We start from the raw sequence: 17,575 nt of genomic DNA on the forward strand, positions 1-17,575 counted from the left end.
GATCGCCTCCGCTAAAGTCAGAAGAAATAATACAATTCTGGGAAAATGAGCAGTGGTGCTACATCAAACAACAAAAGCCATGTATTTAATGAGTGAGGTGATTGTTTAAATCATCATCTAGACCCTGAAATATGTTGACATAATTGTTTAAATGCAGTGCTTTTATTTTATTACAATAAGCCAATCTCATTTATATCAAGCAGACTTTGTGTTTGTTGCAAAATTTTGGACCTGATCAAAACTGGACCCATGGAAAACCTACTGGAACTGACATGCATAAATTAATTATTAATAAGAAAAGACCCAAACATCCAAACACGAGAGCAGTGAGACCTGATCCAAATAGACCCCAGCATAATGACACCAAAATGCAGTTGACACAAACAGACCCAAATATAAAAGGACACCAACATAAGACACCAACACTTGCAGCAGCATGATGTGCCACCAATTAACAAGCAGCCTTGGTAAAAAAAAAAGATGTATTTTTTTCTTGTACTTCACAGTTTACACTGTCTGGTGTGATGATGATGATGATGATGTACAGTGTGATCAGAGCTGATAGCAAGTCCATGGATCCTGGATCCATTCTGGTATTAGTTATATTGACACACAGACCAGAGATGTCGGGCAATACAATGGGACTCTACCCAACCTGGTTGTTCTTAATATAATTTGAACGCCCTAACTTGTTGCCTAGATGAGATGCAGTGATATTTATTAATTTTTACTAAATTAAAACAGCATAAATTAAAATTCAATAGTATAAATGGAACATACGCGTGACACCGACATAATTTTAAAAACAGTTACTAGTTGTTAATACTTACTCTGAACCTAACATAATCTTTCCTGCAGCTATTTTGCTAAACCTTTCTTCTTTTACAGTTGAATTAGTGGCATGGTTATATGCAGGAAGTGCATGTCAAGCTCTAAATAGCAGATGATCGCTTTATATAACAGGGCTGAAATGCCAACAAAGTTATGAAAATCTTTGCCCCAGAAGGCACTCCTGTTCCTTCCGTATAAGACATAAGGTCCTTGTTTACAGGATGAATACTTGTACTTTTAAAATTACCCTTTGTTTAGAATAATGAGTCTGTTTGCTCCAGGGACCCAATCTGATTTACTTGTGTTACCAGTAGCTAATCGTGTTGATCCCGTAGTTAATCTTCACAGAGTGGGTGTTTTGGGACTTAATGGTAAAGCAAAGCAGACTGTAATCACCTCACTGAACTGTGAGTCTGCGCAATGAAGCGATGTAAATCACTTTTGGTCAAGTCTTGCCTTGACCTGATCCTTGATATGACATGTATAAGTGGCAATTAGGTGTTTGCTTGTTTCTTTTGTCAAAAGGAGTTCCCTGTGGGAGTGCAGCCTGAAACAAAGGCCTTAATCTACCTGCAAAGAGGGTTATTTTTCAGACAAACAAAAACATTTCCTACTGCAGATCAGGGGTTTGGATTCATACTCAGGAAGCACGTAGGCACGTAGGATGGCATTGTGCTGGAGTTCAGTATTAACTGAAACAATTACAAAGTTTTCACAATAAAATCTTTAGCATGGCTTAAAAATGATCCAAAATGATCTTAAAATTTCTAGGAGCTGATGATAGAACGATATTTATTTCACAAAACAGGAAGCATCTATAGTCAAATACTTTTAAATTTGGCCGTGTATTTATTAGGACTAGGTGTCCTTTGAAATATTTGAATACTATTGCCAATACAATATCAAAGTCTTGCTACCAATACCAAAAGTATACTTTTAATACCTTTAATATAAACAACAGAATTACAAAGAACCGCATGAGAAGCAAAACTTTTCAAATGTTGTCCTTACTCAAGTATGGAGCCCCAGAACCAACAAAAGGTGTTAAAAGGTTATCAGACAAGTGAATGGACAACTGAATACATCAATGAATAATGCTGTTAGTTAAATGACTAAAATGGAGAGTAATCAGACAGATTTTTGGGGCTCCACACACAAGAAGCCATATGAGATCTCTACCAAAACATAATACAGTCTAAAATTTGCAAAACTATGATTTAAATCAAGAAGTATCTGATCACAAATTAAATAAACAAACCTACAAACCTGGCCAGACATTCTTGTACCAAAAACGTATTCAGGTTTAATACTCACCCTTAGTATTTACACAGGTTTGAAACATTAGCTACTATATGTTCACAAGCTATATGTTTAGCCCAAGTCCCAAGTTGAGCCTCAGCCTTGTATGTATAAGCTTTTTTTCTATTTAGGTGTGTAAAACCAATCTGGTTAACCTTTGGCTTGAGGGGGGATGTGGTCTGTGATTTCTATTAGCACCCATTTACCACCTGGAACACCCTGGAGCTGTGGCATTCTCCCCCATTAATAGGCAAGTGGTTTGTGCCAGACCCGGATCAGGCTGAGCAGGATCACATCTGGCCACTGCAGCCACAGCCTGGTTATACTGGGCACGTCTGACATGCCTGCCTCTCTGTCTCATATTGGACTTTAATTGCATCCAGGCCGTCCAGTAGCCGATGGAGAGGGGTTTCCTCAGGCACGTCCAGAGAGTTGGCCCGGCAGCAGCAGTTCCATATTACTCAAACTAATGTGAATGGCAGAGGGAAAAACACAAATGCTGAGGCTCGAACAAGCGCTCACACACATACACATACAGGCCGATGCACTCTCGCTTGCACAGATTTTACAGCTCACAGTAAAAAATGAATATTGCTCTCTGCATGACTCCAACGTAAAGTAGAAGAGGAGGTCGTTGGGGGAAATTTCTCTTTAACAGCTGTCAGTTCTGATCTTACTTTTCATTTAAAATGTAGCATAACTATTGTTTGGTGAACCTGCTGAACTTATCAGTGACTACATTTTATGTGCAAACACATACAGTATTCCTTAATAGTGAGAGCTGATGCATGCAAATAGTACAATACGGAGAATCTATGTTCATGTACAGTAGGTGAAGTTGATGTTTTAACTCAAAAACCTTGCAAACTTGCATGCAAGAAAAGTTGGAAGTTATATAAGATGTATAGTTTGGTATATATCTTATGTCTGTTGTTACTGTTACTGTTGTCCTCCTTTGTTCCCTCCTTTCTTAACCAATATTTCCTTCATTCCCTTATTTTGTTTCTTCCTTTATTGCCTTTCCTACCTTTCTGCCTCTGCCTCCCTGTCTCCTTCTGTTCCATCATCCAACCATCCTTCATTCTCTTTTTCTTCCAGCTGTATAGCATGCCAAGTTATCTGTCCTTCCTTTCTCTAATTCTCTAATTCCCACTGTCCATCTCCCCTACAATTTATTTCTTTCTTTCTTCATACCTTCTTTTTGAATGCACAAGTCCAACACTAATTCACATAGTGTCCCACTAAAAAGCCAATGACAATTAATGACAGCACTGGCATCTGATCAATTCCCATCTGTGTTAAGATAAAAGACATAAATTTCAGTCATCCACTGGAGGGGCATTGTCTCTGTCCAGTGAAGCACACAGAAAGACGACAACAGAGCATGTCAGTGGAAGTGGAGATAAGTAGAAGCTGATGTAGCGTGGTGACCCTGCTCAGAGGGCAGTGTTGACTGACGCACAGTGGTGTCGTGTGCAGACAGAAACAAGTCAAACAATATCTCGTTAACTCTTTCCAGGGGTGTAAAGGAGAATAAACCCACTAATGCTTAGTTTTTGAGCTTTTTGTAATACAAAAATTCATGACTCAAATTTATAACATCTACTGACATGTACAAAATATCAGGGAAATATATTTGTATATTGTATATTTCAGCCTTAAATATACCCATGCGCAAACAGGACCTATACACATGCATTGATGTATGGAGAGATGCCAGAGTGCCTCATAGGATGGCGCCCCAAGCAGTGCCTTGCTCAAGAGCACTTGAACCGGCCACGCCAAGTCCTTGCGGACTGAGCTATACAGAGGAAAATAGTAAAAGTAGAATAACTAAAAGACTCAATTTATAAGCTTTAGTCAAAAGTACAACTTCTGTAACCTCATCTCTCTGCATCAAGGAAATCTGAAAGTATTTTTAGGAGCAATCTCCATATGAGGATGAGAACTGTGAAATGCAGTTAAAAACTCCAACAAAAGCTAGTAAGTGGAACTTGAGTTAACATTATTTTATCAAACTACTATCCTACAAACTACTATACAAATTTCAAGGTGAAGAATGACTTTTCACGCTCTATCGTTTTGACATTTAGATTTACTTTATCTCCCAATTTGGAATGCTAAATTTCCTATGCAACATGAAAAGTTTTAATGTGGCCTTTAAAGTGATTACAGTGTGAGAATGTGTAAACACAAAGTAATCCAACAATTTAAAATCCATACAGACAAATTAGGAAGTAGTAGTTTAGTTAGTCTACCTACTGTCTCTCATGTTTGTCTGGAGGCTGGGACCACACACTTCTGACCGACAGCTGTTTTGTTTTTAGCTCTTACAAACCCTATCAAGCTCATTTGTGGTTCACTGAAACCACTCACTCCCCTCCACATGGCCCGCGCAGCTCTGGATGAACCCTCACACGAACAAACCAACTACAGGTTGAAAAGGTTCATTTCCACACTAATAATCACAAACCAAGATCTCTGTGTTAGATTACATCTAATTCTTTGGCCTCGTTAGGACTGGAGACACATTTGAGTCTAATTTCTTTGGACAAGTTTACAGACATGATGGTTACACCAGGCTTAACCCTCATCAGGCAGTGTGCTTTAAATGGCTTCTTTAGTGGGGATGACTAGCCAGCACATTTAAACCCACTATGTACTCTTTGGTCACTGTCTTAAAGCAAAGGCTGCACGCATGCTTTGAGGTGATGGAAAAATGAGAGCAATTCTATGCCTTTTTGTGGTCGGCATCCTAAAACTCTTTAATTCCTAAATTGCCGTGTAGATAACACCATAAATGCATGGTTGTTAAGTGAGCGGAACGCTTTAAATGTTAAACGACGCAATTACAGGAGCGTTAGGGATAAAAATAGCAAATATGTAAGTGTTTTGGTACAGTCACTGGAATGATTTATGGAATTATGCAAACACTTGAAAACACAAATCTACAGTTTTAGAGTGAGCCATTTTTATTCCTATGACCTCCATATTCTTTCTAAATGAGTCTGCGGGTGCATTTAGTGTTTTCCCCTCTAGTTATTTTATTGATTTTAATTAATGCATTAACATTTAATGGTACAAAATGTCATAAAATGTGAAAAATGACCCTCACAATTTCCCAGAACCCAAGTTGATATTTTCAGATCCAAACCCAAAGGTATTCTGTTAACAATGATGTAGAACAAAGAAAAACAGAGTCTCCACATTTGAGAAGCTGCAGCCAGTATTTTGTTGCATCTTTGTTGGATAAATTACTTTATTGGTTGATTCACAGGGTCCCCCAGGAGTTAGCAGAGGTGTATGCCACCCAGATCCTGACATATCTCATATTGTGATCAATTTAGTTAGTCACTATTGTTTAGTCAAGGCCTAAACAATAGTGTTAAACAAAAATGTTTTATATGGCACTTACTTTGTAAAATCCTCCTCAGTATTTTTGCTTGAAGGTCAATGTTTTATTTCATAAATGTATATACATTTTTTATGATTTTAGCTATAAAACTACAGGAAACTCTGCAATTATCAATGTTTGTTTATTAATTTACTGTCAATTTACTGTTTCGGACATCTGATCCAAAGTCTGGTAAAGGCAACATTCTCACCAAATTACACTTCTCTAACTAGCATTCAGCTTAAATATAATAAAGTATCACACCCCAACTGACTTACCTGGCCTCCATCACGTGGCCATAAACTCTGAGTCTCTGTGTAATTATGAGGGGTGTCCCACTCCAGCAGATGACAGCTGAAACTGTTTAGTGGCTCTTTTAAAATGAAGGTCAGAGATGTTTTTTTCTACTACTGAGCTGTTTGATGACACAAACAACAAAGTGTACAGTAGATGAAAGACGCCTGTCAGGATTGTACCGTTACAACCCATCGTAGGTTTGTATTGATGTTACCCTGTCATTTTCAGAGTCTGCTAACCTGACACTAGTGAATCAGGTCACAATGTCTGTTTCGTGTGAATGGGAAGCAGCCAGTGTTTTGGATTGTGTAATATTGGATCAGTATTGCAAAGGTTTTTACCACAAACCGAGATCACAACCTAAACTGTAAATGGGAAATCTAATGGTCCTATATTCATATTTGTTGGAGACGATTGGGTAATTTTTTTTATTTTATTTATTTTTTTTATAGAGGTTGCATTTTTCTGCCATAATTTATATTTCTTAACCCCTTAGCTGAATGGTTACATTTTGCGTAGTCATCTATGGTGTGCTTTTATCCAGAAAACTGTGACGGTTTAAGTGTAATTTCAGGAGGAATTCATTTTGGATAAAGGCATCCTATTAAGAGCAATATATTTCCACTGAAAGAAGTGCTATCTCATTGCAAACTGGTGACATAAATCTGGGTTTGGTTTGGTGGTTTATGAATAATGCTTATAGAGTAGTGTGTGTCCCTTCAAATTGTCTTTATTTTCCTAAGCTAATGGCTATGATCTGTGAGGCTAAAACACTAGCATCAGGATCCTATTAGGATACGTTACACCACGTAACTTCACGTCTCCAATCTGTAACAATAATTGTATACTGAACATTTTGGACGTAAATACCTAGGAATCATGTAATATAATGTGAGTAAACACAGCACACTCATGGTTGGTAACCGAACATGTCTGTCATGCTTTATACCAAAAACAGGGATGTGTATCATTGCCATGGATGTATTAAGAGAGCTGGATTTGTTGCAGTGAATTAGCCTTTTGTCACAAACATACATAATGGAAACATACCACAGCTGTATGTTTCTCTGTATTGATGTATGTTTCCAATATGTATCCTTTCATCTTTACACATCCAAACAAAAGAAAGCCAGTAGAACAAAGATAGCGAAAGACCTTTGGGGAAAGAATTACTTTTTTCTTATGCAACTTCATGCTATTATTTGGATTAAGACAGGTGTATTTTTACATAAAAATGTTGCTTTATGCAGCTTTAAAAGTGTAAAGTGCTTTCAGTACCCCTGAAATGAGTTTGTCTGCTACATTCTTTCTTTTATAAACCATACATGGTTCATTAAGGGACATCTTATAAGACAGAACAGCATATTGTCTGTGTGCATATGTCTGGCTACAGTACTGTATAAGGAGCCCACTGTTCTCGTAAGCTGCCACGTTCTTGAGCAGTAGCCTGTAAGTTCTCCAAGGAATGTTAGTAATTAGCTCAGTAATCACAAGCTTTAGGAAATCTGCAGGAAAACAGACTTTATCGCTGTGTGAATGTCTTCTGTCTGCACTACTATGGCTTTCTAAGTGGCTGGTTTTATAGTGACGTTAAAGCTAGCAACATATCAACAGGTATATTTAGGGCTGTTGGAACGTGGTCCAGTCTGAGAGGAGTTTTACTAGAAAAGCTTAAAAAACATAAACGTGCTGCTAGAATGTATCCAGAGTCTGTGGTAACCAGATCATAAAGTGGATATTAAGGCTACACACCCCTTTTTAAATAAATTAATTTAAGGTCTGCATAAGTCATTACATTTGAGGTTTTTACTTTAATTTGGGTTTCCTCAAATTAAGTTGAAACAAAAGGCTCATATTTTCAGTGTATCACAAATGGAAAACCAAAGTTTAAATATGCCTTACAGTTAATTGACTAGACTGGAGCAGATACAATTTGAGGCATTTAGCAGATGCTATTATCTACAGTGTAATATGAATTAAATATTGTGTGTGAGATGAAATAGGGAACTGGCTTAATGGAGCTTAACTGGTTTTCATAATTACTCTTCTATTCTGACTCAGCTCAGATCAAATCCATACTGGGTTATTACTATTAAAACTATCCACCTTTTGATGCTGAAACCTGCGTAAGTAGGTGTTGATGTACGGAACAATAGGCATCTGATCTTACCTGCAACAGCAACCAGCATTTAGCTTAGCATCCTGAAAATTGTGCCGTTCAATATGTGAACACATAATCAGGAACACTTAGTTTACCAAATAGCCAAAGATAACTTTAAGGGGAATTGGTAGTGGTGACATTAATGTAGAGATGACATCATTTTACCAACATGTACTCTTTACTAATGTTTAATGGCAAAAAGGCATCTCATACAGGGACACAAAATAAGTCGAATCTTTATCTTTTAACAAAAAGTGAAAGATGACCAAATGTAGGGCTGCAACGAATGATTATTTCATTATTGATTCATCATCAATTAATGTGTTGATAATATTTTTTGATTAATCGATTAAACAATTAGCTGATCAACAGAAAATTAATCAGCAACAGTTCTGATAATTGATTAATTGCCTAAGTCATATTTTAAGCCAAAATGTCAAAATTGTCGTATTAATCTGTAAAGAAAATAATCGTTAGTTGAAGCTATAATCATTTAGTCTTTAAAGTGTCAGAAAATAGTGAAAAATTCCCATCACTATTTCCCTTAGCCCAAGGTGACATATTCAAATTGCTTTCTTTTTCAGTCAAACAATCAAAAACCCCAAGATGTTTAATTTACAATGATTAAAAACAGAGAAAAGCAGTAAATCCTCACAAAGGACAAGCAAGAACCAATGTAAGTGACTTAAACAACAATGATAATAATCAATGATGAAAATGGTTGTATTATATGTATTGTATTATAAGTCTCAGTTGATTAATTGATTAGGCAAAAAACATTTCTCACATTCCCAATTATGTAAGCAGCACATATGGACCTCCTGATCCAGGCAATCCTACAACTTCCATCTCTTTATTGAGGTAGACAGAAACAGGAATGTGGGCAGGTGTCTTTGATAAAAACAGGCTTGATAGACGGAGCACTGAGAGATGTCTATCCACTCCCTTTGGGTGTCTGTCTGCGACAGTCATACTGTAGTCCTCCAAGGCAGCTCCTCAAGGGGATTCACTGTGTTTCTTTTTGACTGAGGACTTGGCTTTCGCCCACCTGGCTGAGGACTCGCGATGCAATTTCTCATTTTTGTTTTGACTGATTTGTGGTACAAGCTTCTTTGATGCAAGGGCCATTGTTTAGAGCGCGTAGTCCTCATGGGATCATCACGATGTTCTGCAGAACTTTCTTCTGGGTTTTGAGTACAATACATGTGCCAGTTTCTCTCTCAAAGCATCTCAACGCTTTCTTTGTGTGTGTGTGTGTGTGTGTGTGTGTGTGTGTGTGTGTGTGTGTGTGTGTGTGCGCGCGTACACACGCACGTGAAAAGAGAGGACAGAGACAACGCAGCTCAAATAGCTACATGGACATGTAGTGCTGTTTTTGTGCCAGGATTCCCACTCACACTAAAAAATTACAAAAAACAGTGATGAACAGTCTGCTTTTTTTCTACAAAAGGCTGCAGTGTCAGATGAGACGAGGACTGTGCTTTTCTCCCTCTCACAGTGCTTCCACCACACAAATGTGACTGTTGTGACTCAGCAAGCAGGTGAATTCACACCAACACAAAATGCCTCAAACCCTCCCTTGCCTCTCTCTCTCTCTCTCTCTCTCTCTCTCTCTCTCTCTCTCTCTCTCTCTCTCTCTCTCTCTCTCTCTCAGGTTCTGGCAACCAGAGGGGATTGTGAAGAGGGGGCCTGTGTGTGTGTGTGTGTGTGTCCATTATCAAGGCAACCCATCTCCCCTCGGTGCTGAGTGCTTCTCCAAGGTGTACAGTACAGCCAGGCAGGCCGAATAGAAAAAGGACTCCATTCTTCTACCCCTCCTGACTCACGGCAAAAGTGCAGCACTACCTCGAGCTCTGGTTTCTGTGGGCCTTTTGTCTCGCGCCACCGATTGAGGACACAAAATGGGTCTGGATGGAACCCAACACCGCGCCCTCATGTTTCTCATCGCCCCTGTAGAAGCTACAGTCACAGGAATGAAAAAAAATCAAAGCTGTTTTCATAAAGAGAGACAGAAAAACATTAGCTATTTTATTAGCATCTTTTTCATAAAAGCAAACTCATTATGCATATAGAAAATGCTGTTTTTATATACATACCTATTCAACTTTTATATCCATCACCTTTAACCTGATATTAGATACAGTGCTACCATCTCCCCATAACCTTTAAATAGATATTTCCCACTCATACTTGAAACTGTCCCAGCTGGGCTGCCTAGTAAAGCAATGCCACTGACCCAGTAATGTGAGCAGAATGCCTTCCTCTGAGTAGCTCTGCTCTGCAAGCATTGGACCTGAATATTACAGAGGCCAATCACAGCGGAAGCTCGTAAGTGGAGCTTTTTGGTGAAGGAATGTTGCGGTAAACACAGATTTGCCATTAGATATGTGTGGTACCAAATCTGACCTTCACTATCAAAGGGATACAATACCTGTGCAAGATAACACACCAGTAGCTGAAAGGATTAGTGTTTGTGTGTATCTGTATATGCACACGTGTGACTGCATGTGTTTATAATTGTAGTTCCATCATAAAATGTGACTGAAAAATACACTGATTATATCAATTTCTATGAATATTGTCATATCCACTGCTTAATGCTTTAGGATACAGATTAATATACAAAGTTTATTTACCAAACCCATTTTTCACAAGTATCTTAAAGGACTTTACATACCGTCCTACATTATATACACTAGATCATAATATGCAATGTTGCTTCAAAGACACTTGACCTCATTAGTTTAAGTAAAAGTTTTTCCAAAGACTTTCCAACTCAGAACCTTTTTTTTCTGTGAAGTGACAGAGCTGTGTTAAAGCAACTACTGCTGTCTTCTTTAGCAACTGCCAATAAATGTCCCTTGAGCAAAGCAGTTAACTTCTAGTAAACAAATGAAGACTGTGTTTGTTCAGGGCAGCTGATGTGAATGGGGAAAAAAACATGTTAAGCCCAGTCAAATAAACCAATAAATTATCATTAATTTCAATCATGGTTCTATACTCTGTATCATGCTAACTATACAGAAGTTGAATGTATACAAATATGAATACTGCATAAATAGTGCCTTAACTTGATGGTTCCATAAAAGCATGTCTCAGTTCTGTGTTTTTCCCCATGTGATGCTCACTGACATACTGGCACCCACTTGTCAGTCGGCCTCATTTAGAAGGAGTTTTTTCCTCATCAATTTTCCCCACTTCCAACTGTCACACAGCCTGGCACAGGCCCATGGGAGGCTTTTGTACCTGAGTGGAAACCTGGGGTCTGGCTTGGCCCTGTAGCCCACATTAGTCACTTCGGCAAACCTTGTCATAGCATCAGCAGGAGCTCGAGACTGGAAGTTTGCCCGTCTCTCTTCTTGGTTTGTTCTTTCCTGGCTCAGCTTTGCCACAGGAGCTTCTACTCTGAGTGGCCTGACAGCAGAGGAAAACAGACTCAAGCCAGGCTTTTATCTCTTGTCAAATGTTTGAAAAGGCAGCATTTCAAGCATGGGTGAGGGTGTGCAGTCAGAAACTATGATATGTCAATCTACATGCAAGTTAATTTTCTGTGAAAAGAAAGCCACTTACAGAAACCTGATTGACAAATAATCTCATGAAGTACAGAAGAGACCACAGTAAGTAAGTAAAAAACAAGAATTGTACACAATTGTATGATTCTAGGTAAAGTACACTTATTTTCCTGCACAGTTCTGCAGGGCTAAACCTCCAGTAGTTCAACCTTTTTATAGGCAAAATTGCAACACGTCCTCATACCTAAACAACAGAATAGGTCAATTGTCAATGACTCCCAAAACGACATATATGACCGTTGGAAAGTACCAGTGACAGGTGTACCACTAGTACTTTTCTGTTGAGGACAGGCTGCAAAATTACAGCAGCCTGAACAGAAAAGAATTACAAGTTTCTTGCTGTTTAATAAAGCCTGGAGGCTGAAAAAACAAGTACCTAAAAGCAATGAAAATGGCTTAAATAACAGCAACCAAAGTGGGTTGCTGGGTTATTCCTGACTTTTATGATCTACTTAACATGTAAGCCAGTTAGCTTCAGCCAATTTGCACCATCATAACATCAATTCAAATATGTCTCAACTAGTATCAGACTTCATCCTCGTAGCAACACGTAAAGGAAACACAGGTGTCTCTATCTCAACTGTTTACATCTGTCTCTCACGCAAACCTTATAGGGAAGTTTAGTGTCTGTGTGGAAATCTGTCTGCCACAGCTATCTCTAATATTTCACACTTCTGTGTAGAGAGTGGGGGTGGACAATTTGTGGTCAACAACACAGGGAATACTTGACTTCCTCTAGGTAGTCATTCATTGCTGTGAGTGTTTAAACAGAAGCCATCATGTCCATTTTCAGGGCAAGTGTCCTGATTCTTTTGGTTGTTATCTTCACACACATTTGGTGGTGGCCAATCCACGTATAATTGTTTGAATCTGATATGTACTGTACTTTGCCTTTTGGAGTGCTGTTAAACCTCCACAGCTGGTCCCCTGGATATTATGTTCATCAGAGCCTGTGGATTCTACAGTGACATTTAATGTGCAGCTGAGTCATACTGGTACAGATAGTAGCCACCGTCACCCACCGGCACCCACTGTCTTTGTTTTGGCAGGGGTGCTGTGTGTTTGAAGCTGTGTCTATAACTCAACACAAGGCAGAGGCCAGGAGGAATTACAGGCCATTGGATAAACAGAAGCTGTAGAGGAGTAGCAGGGCGTGCTCCCTTCAGGAAATTAAAAGCCATTGCTTCTTCCTTCAGTCTCCCTATCCTCTCATCTGCTGCCAGTTCGGTTAATGAATAACACACTAATAGTGTCTGGGGTCTTTCTTTTCTGCTGTTGTCTGCATAGGACATTCACCCTCATACTCATATCATTTACATTATGATGAGTCACTTTTCTTTTTAAGTAGTGACAAAAATACTCATCAAAGATCCCGAATTCTGGAAACCAAAAGGGAGAAAAACCTCCTTGTATTCCAACACCTCCTCAGAGGTTAGCAACTATCATTCTTTATAGAAGTTAGGTTAAAATTTTTGGTGTTAATATTTAGGACACATTTGGATAATTCTAAATGTCAAATGATACCTTTAAAGTCACAGTGAAATGGCAGTTAGAGCCTCTTTATCTCCTGTATTGTGTAATTTCAGAATAAAACCGTATATGTGTGCGCTGTGTAGTTATGCGAGGGATTTAAAGCAAATCCTTTAGATTTGATTGGATCGCTTAAAAGTGGTTGTGGCTGTAGTGAGATAAGGAGCTGTAGAGGCCTGGTGGCATTCTCCCACACCTCCCTCACCCATGTTGTTAGATCAGGAGGACGAGGGAGAAATAAATCAATTAGACCCCAACCACGCTCTTTGGCAATGTAAACAAAGTTTTTGTCAACTGACAACCAAACACACTCCTCTTGCTTTAATATTGCTTTGCTAGCTAGCTACTACCGTCAAGTGCAGTTTTATTTGATAAGAGGGGTTAGCTAGTTTGGTTTGGTTTGAAAAATGTATGTACACTCCTGAGTTCAAGATAAGTCATCAAAAATAATGTTTTACAGAAAGAGAAAAGAGGGGGATTTTTATATGAAGATACTCAACTTATTTTTTGACATATATTCTGCATACAACAAGAGATAACTGAACAATTAACACAGGGACACAGGATTAGAACTTGAATTTCTTTTTTGCGTGGTGCCTGCTAAAACATGTCAAAATAAGGTCAAAACATGCGTGATGATTTTGGAAACTTGGACAACTTTTGACAAAGCAAGCAAAGTTAGGAAAGAACTTTAGGTCACTTATTTCAAATAATGAGTTAAAGCAAACAAAAAGATCTAGCACAGAGACAAGGAAAGCTGTTTTAAATTGTGAACCTTCATTGGATGCAGGGTACTCTCCATGGAAACCTGCATGACTGCTCTCTTGTGTATACTTTTATGTTTTAACATTTTTAATAACAAGCCACACATGAAAAAGAGATTCTGTCTCATTGTAGTTAACCTGGATAGTGGACGACTTGTATATTAAAGTCAAGGAGAGCATGTGTTTGGTATTTCCACACTGCAGAGTAAAAGCAGGGATTTGGCGTTTGTCTCAGAGCAATAAAATAGGGAACAAGAAGAAATTTCATCCATAATAGAATTCTTGTTGCCAACATGGTCCCCTTTGGGTTGTTTTGGAACATTAATCTTTTTACTATTCAAACACTTGCTCTGCCTCACTTGTGTCCAGAAGAAGACGGAGGAAAAACAAACAGTAGTAATGAACAAAGAACACACCAAGCAGATGTGAGAGGTACAGCAAATGTGTATGACGCGTATGTCTCGGTCAAAACCTCACTATAAAGTTGGTGATTGTTTTTAAATTGTGAACTTGCTTTTCATAACCTTTCATTTTGTCGTCCTGGAGGCATGCCAACATGAGAGCAAAGATTTATGACATCCTTAAAATTATGTTTGGAGATGGGTTTTTTACCTATCGCTATGCGTCAAAGGTGATTAAGGTTACCTTACCAAAACATTCACTGCCTGTTTGAGTTCGCCAGGTGCAGCCAGCTCAGGGATCAGAGGTCATAGCACATCCTAGTCAGGAATCATATTGCGACTGCCAACAATCACAGGAACCATATTGTTCTCTGTGGGGAATTATTTTATGAGGGCTTACAGAAATGAATTACAGAAAAAAAGCCAAAGTGTTTATGTGATTATATCGTAGAAAAGGTTTCAGTCGTAGTCATCTGGACACTGTTTTCAGAATCAAGACGTTTCGGCTCCCATCCGGAAGTCATTCTCAATTGTGAAAAAATTGGACGGGAACTGGAAATTTAAACTACTCTGAGTTACATAAGCCCTGCCCTCAGGAAGGAATCTGCCTGAGTATCTGTAAATAGCTAGTTTCACCTGAAACTGACCTAATAGTTTCAAGATGGCCCAGTAATCAGTAATCAGGCCTATTGTTCTCTGGCTGCATCTACTTCATCACTGCTAAGTGCCTGATTAGCATGTGATAGGCGTGACCAAGGTGATAATACACTCTGATAGACTTTGGGCAGATTAAATCTCAGACCACCATTTCTGTTCAAAGAGGGGTTCTCTTTCTTCACAAAAATGGCTTCCTTGACGCCCCGTTCAAACCAACTCTTCTCTCTACTAAGAATCTTCACCTCGCTGTCTTCAAATGTGTGGTTTGTAGCTCCGTCCTATGTGATTATATCACAGTTATGTCACTAAGTGTGACATAATCAAAAGAACTTTGTTTCACTGATGCCGTGATTAATGTAAAACTCATTAAATTGGCCTAGTTGTGTTTGGGGGTGTCGTGGGGCTTTGGATTTGAAAAACGCCCTGTTCAGAAAATCTTAGTTGTTAAAGCAAAGGTTCCAAAGTGTGCCATTATATACTGAACACTGATATGGAATAACAATGTCCAGCTGTTTGATACTTAAAGCTTCACAAGGAAAGATTTTTATTCATTCAAGTATGAAGCACTCTCCACAGCTCAGCAGTGTTAAAGAGGAGGAAAGTGAATAAACCAGTTCAGTGTGACAGCATGTAAGCATTGGCAAGGCTTCTAAAAATAATATAAATGACTCATAAATATAAACTGATCAATAAATAGTTGTTTTCCAGAGGATCCAGGAGGTACCTAACACCTAAAATACAGCTGTTATTGGCCCAAATCATAAGGTAGGGCTGCAGCACAAAATCATGTACGCTTCTCTACCTACGCTGTGATATATCACAACCTTCTCTGATTAAACTAGCGGTGAAACCATTAGACAATTAATTGATTAATCTTTAGTAGTGAAAATTAATTGCATAACAATATTGATAATAGATTAACTATTGAATCATTCATCAACATTTTCTGGTTCCAGCGTCTCAAATGTGAAGATCTGCTGCTCTTCTCTATTTTACCTATGGTTGATTAAATTACCTTTTGTGTTTTGTACTGTTGTCACTGTAAAAATGCAATTGATCTGTAAGTACAGCCCTAAGTGAAACACAAAGTCTCCTAAAAAGTAGCAAGAGAGGATGTAACAAGTAGGACTGACCAATATTATTTTTATGCCTCTTAGCTCTTACAGTATTGTGTCTCTTGGTTTCTGCATATGGATGCGTCAGGTATTTGAAGCCTCCAATATGCAGAGATCTCTAGTAAGAGTAAAGCCAAGCGTGTGGAACCAGAAAGCACAGATGACTCAAGATGTTACAATAACTGTTGTGGTGATTTAAAGTGATGATTTTAAAAATTCTGGTGCCTGCAGCTGTTTTCTGTTAGAAACAGTAGAGTGCTTATTTGAGTCTCAAATTACTGTATGTTCAGGTGGTGTCCTACAGCTCCTGTGCTTACAGACTTGCATGGTGGGTAAATGCAGCAGTATTCAGTGGGGGGTCCTCCATCTTAACATAACACTTCAACCCCTCAATACACAGCAGCATGAAGCACAAAGGTGTTGAATGACAGACTAGAGGAGGAGGGAGGCCAGATCAAATGTAGCATTTCAGGTTTGAAGTTTGAGGTTTGAGGCCAATTGTAGCAGTGGGTCCTGCAAATGGAGCGCAGTCTCTCCACTTCCCTGGGTGGATTACAGGAGCTAAATAAAGCTGTTGTAACTCCAGAGTGGATGGTCTTTGTTCCATTCATCAGCACTTTGCATTAGTCACTACACTTCAAGGCTAATGTATTATCCTTTTACTGTAAAAGGTGCTTTTTGCAGACCCATTGCTGGAGGTAATTGGGTGAGTCTTTTTCAGCTTCGGTCTGTCATTATTTGAGCAGTGGGTGTGTGGCACGTAATCATGGCTGTGACTTGCAACCGGAAGGCTACCAGTTTGAAGTCCTGGTCTTGCTGGGAAAATCTAAGAGTGGGCAACAAGACATGCTGTGGTTCCCATAAATATTCACCAGCAATCCAATAGGATAAAGCTAGTAATACCAGAATAATTGTACATCACTGTATCTGTGTAAGACACATGCAGTGTGTGCAAAATGCGTAATCTCCTTGAAAATGTGCCCTCAATTTAGAGCTGAATTAGTCTATTAATTGATTAGCTGATGGACAGACAATTAATCTGTAAGTTTTTTTAATAATTGGTTAATCATTTCGAGCCATTTTTCAAGCACAAATGCCATTTGCTGGTTTCAGCTACTCAAATGTGAGAATTTTCTGCTTTTTTTTGTAATATATGATTGTAAACAAAATATTTTTGGGGTTTGGATTGTGAGTTGTACAACAATCTATTTGAATATGTCACCTTAGGCAATGGGGAAATTGTGATGGGTGTTTTACACTATTTTCAAAAATTTTAAACAAAAGACAAAAACTGATTGAATGATTGAAAAAAACAATCAGCTAATTATGAAGACAGTAATGACAACAATCGCTAGTTTCAGCCCTACAATATCTCAATTAACATGCCTTCTTAGATATGGGCTTAAAAGTAAGATATCTGAATTAAAGGTTTCCAAAAATCGTCTTGTGACTTTTTTTATGTAGAAAAGCAAAGAGGAGAGTAAACATGTGGGTATTTGTAGACAGTTGGCAGAGATGTGTGAGAACTGCAGCTGGTGTTAAGATGTCTAGCCT

General features: G+C 38.6%; 1 long non-coding RNA gene across 1 annotated transcript in view; it reads left to right on the forward strand.

Annotated features, from left to right (window-relative positions):
• The window catches only part of LOC122863145, a 30,915-nt gene extending 19,845 nt beyond the window's left edge, over positions 1 to 11,070 (forward strand). Inside the window, exon 2 of the long non-coding RNA XR_006374928.1 lies at positions 9,637 to 11,070. This is a non-coding gene — a long non-coding RNA (uncharacterized LOC122863145). The remainder of the gene's footprint in view (positions 1 to 9,636) is intronic.
• Positions 11,071 to 17,575: the final 6,505 nt, after the last annotated feature.

This window comes from Siniperca chuatsi, linkage group LG16 (assembly GCF_020085105.1).
Source record: "Siniperca chuatsi isolate FFG_IHB_CAS linkage group LG16, ASM2008510v1, whole genome shotgun sequence".
Lineage (NCBI taxonomy): Eukaryota > Metazoa > Chordata > Actinopteri > Centrarchiformes > Sinipercidae > Siniperca > Siniperca chuatsi.